Below are 3,364 nucleotides of genomic sequence, written 5' to 3'. Positions count from 1 at the left end.
CATTTTACATTTGTTGATTGTCACCGTTCTTCAGATTAGCGTGTCAAGTGTTGATGCCTAAAGTATGTTCAGCAATGTAAAAACTATATCTAATATTTCTTTGCTTTGTAAGGATGATTGTTAGGCTTATTATAAACATAGCATGGCTCACTTAACACATATGTGTAAGATATTTTGTTGTCTTCATTAATATAATGGCTGAATAAGGCATTTTGCATTTAGTTAACAAACAAATTCAAATCGACAGAACACATTAGGTTTACTTAGTACAATTATTATAACAATAGTTGAGAGAGAACTTAAAACTTTGACCGCATCAAATTGCCTTGAAATTTAAAAATAAGGATAAAAAGGTCCACTTAAAAAAAAAAAAAAAATGATGAAGACATGGTCAGTTTTCAAAACGGTTTTAATGTGACCTTTATAGAATAAAAATATGAAATCTGTTTAAATTAGATGAGGAAACGCTTACATTTTTCTTGCCAAGCTTGTGCTGTCGTTTTTCTTTATAATAAATTAAACTTGGTTCTAAACAGTTACATTCATTTTTAAGTGTAACTGAAATGTCAAAATAGATTTGGGGACTTACAAAAGGCTATGATGCATCTGTGAAGCAATAAGTGTAGGAAAAGTTAGCAGTGTAGCAGTGCACACAAAGGACGGAGGCATCTTTCTGGGAAGCAGGATTTATGTCTCTGGGAATGTGCGTGGATCAGATTCACCGCCCACACTGAGAGCAGATCGGTTCCTCCACACACCAAAAGTTACTGAAACTTCACAGAACACTTTCAAACCCGTTCAACCGGGCGTCGGGCGTCACGGTAAGCAACGCTTCTCCATTAAACCGCACAATATGCGATGATCTTCTTCTCGCTCTCGTCTTCTTTGTCGTTTTCGTAGAGAGCTGTTGAAGAGACTGAGTCTGCTGGGGTTTTAACTTCGTACTGTTGCGAAATCCACTGCGCCTTTGTGATGGCTAAATGCATTGCTTTTTCTCAGTAATAAACAATGATTTCTGTAGACCTTGTGAGGTTGGATGCTTGAGCAGTACAGTTTACAGAGTTTCGTCACTTTTCTCTTTATATTTTACAGTTAGTTCTTTTGCAAGTGTGATGCAAACTGGAGTGTGCAAAAAGTTGTTGGATGAGGATCCATCAGCATGATGTCCAAAAAAAACCTGCAAACAATCCTTTAAATACATGTTGGGACGTCACGACGATACTGTTGTTTGTATATCAGTGTAGCCTACTACAGTACATGCTGTGCAGTATACATTGGCTTAAAAACAGTATGCAATATGCAAATATGAACAGTTAGTATGCATTGTCACATGACCTGAGGAACATGGATGTTTAATTCAGCCACTCCAGTTATCATCTTGAAAATAGTAGGCTAGTAGTTGTTCATGCAAGTTCAAATGATTTGAAAATATTCATTAGTAAATGCATTTATCACCTCATTTGCATTCTGTTGTGTACTGCTCATGCAAATGTGTTGTGATTTTGCATAGACCTATTAAAAAAAATTGTATGCTGTGCACATGCAGTATACATATTATAACTGCAAAAATATTAAAAGTAGCATGCTTTTCTAAACATACATTGTCTTCCTGTCAAAATCCAGTAGATGTTTAAGATCTAGTTCTTCATTGTCATAGCAACAAGAAGAGTCTAGTCTATTATTTGCCAATTTAGGCTATAGAGTGTGTCATTTAGCTTCTGGAAGTAGAAATCCCATTCATTTTCTTCATTAGGGAATTTATTTTTAACAGTAACTTATGAACTATTAAAGACAGATCTGCGAGGTTGTTAATCGATGGAATATGCTGTTGTTAAAGCCATCTGCCAGCATTATTTCAACTTATTTTTTTAAATAATCATGTTTAATAGTGGAATTCCTGGTGGAAAAACTACATTATCCATGATTCCAAAGAAAAATCTCCACCAATCAATCACGACAAGCAAAACACAGCTAAAGAACACGCCCGAACCCTTTATGAATATTTTACAATAAATGTAAAATTTGTCATTCGCAATACTTCGTGGGATTGTAGTTTTTTTTTTGCTTCAAGTCAAAGTTTGTAATGTTGTGATTCACCTCATAGCTGGTTGGGTTGGTTCATGGCTTATAACCCTTAAACGGAGACTTTTTAAAATCCCTATAAGAAAAATACTTCCAGAACCAAGAAAAACTGATGACTTATACATGGTTTTCATTTGTTTCCCCTTTCCAGCCTGAATTGCCCTTTACAGAGTTTCTCAATGTTGCTTACTACTTGGATACTGTTTCATGACTCATTTGAAATAGCACTAGTCAATATACAGTATTTAGTTCTGCAGGCAGAGCACATGCCGCCTTGGTTGCCGTTTATAAGTATGACCGAAGCTGGATTTTCTGATTAATTGAGTCTGTGGTCAGCTGATGAAGCCTCAGATAGCTACTGTTGTGTAAGTGCTTGTGTTTCTTTGGGTGCCATAGTTCACATTTAACAGATGTTGAAGAACCACACTTCCTTCACAGCTACTAAGAATATGGTATACTTAATAGTTTACACCACAAAAGTTTGTCTTTTATAAACTTCTGTCTGACTGGAATCTTCTGCCAGCTAGTGTTAATTGGATACTTGCAGACTCATTCGACTCATTCAAGGACACTATTGCAAACCAGTTTTATTTTAGTATTATTTATATTATAGTATTTAGTAATATTTTGATTTAGCTTTTATTTTTATATTATTTATATTATTATATTATTTTTATATTAAAATTTTTGTTAAAGTTTTAGTCATGTGCTTTTGTCATTATATTAAGTTTTTTAACATTTCCATTTGGCTTTAATTTAGTTGTGTTTTTAGTCATTTTGTAATTTTAGTACTTAAACTTTTTATTTCAGTTAGTTGCCAAGACAACATTTCAGTTTTTTTTGTTTATTTATAAAAATGTCTGATTTAAATTTTTTTTTTTTTTTTAAGTTAGTGGGCACCATAGTTCACACTTAAAGGGATACTCCACCCCAAAATGAAAATGTTGTCATTAATCACTTACCCCCATGTCGTTCCCAGCGTATGCTCTTCTGTGTCAGCCGCGCTGCACGGATGCGCTGTTTTCGTTCAAATCAAAGAGTAAATACATGCAGAAAATTCTCATCGCTCGTCGACATTCTGACGATGTCTTTCATACTTTTCTGGACCTTGACAGTGTAAGTTACTTGGCAGTCTATGGGACAGTCACAAGCCTCCCGGTTTTCATCCAAAATATCTTAAATTGTGTTCCGAAGACGAACGAAGTTTTTACAGGTTTGGAACGACATGGGGGTAAGTGATTAATGACAAAATTTTCATTTTGGGGTGGAGTAACCCTCTAAG

General features: G+C 34.8%; 1 protein-coding gene across 2 annotated transcripts in view; it reads left to right on the top strand.

The window, feature by feature from the left end:
* The first annotated feature begins 579 nt into the window (after positions 1-579).
* Positions 580-3,364, top strand: part of LOC107677312 (uncharacterized) — a 16,546-nt gene continuing 13,761 nt past the window's right edge. For both annotated transcript variants that reach the window (XM_016472188.1, XM_016472187.1), the window contains exon 1: positions 580-821. The gene's annotated coding sequence lies outside the window, so the exon portion shown is untranslated. The remainder of the gene's footprint in view (positions 822-3,364) is intronic.

This window comes from Sinocyclocheilus anshuiensis, unplaced genomic scaffold (assembly GCF_001515605.1).
Source record: "Sinocyclocheilus anshuiensis isolate Anshui unplaced genomic scaffold, SAMN03320099.WGS_v1.1 scaffold392, whole genome shotgun sequence".
Taxonomy (NCBI): Eukaryota; Metazoa; Chordata; class Actinopteri; order Cypriniformes; family Cyprinidae; genus Sinocyclocheilus; species Sinocyclocheilus anshuiensis.
The sequence above is the reverse complement of the archived record's forward strand: the minus strand, read 5'-3'. Positions and strand labels throughout refer to the sequence as shown.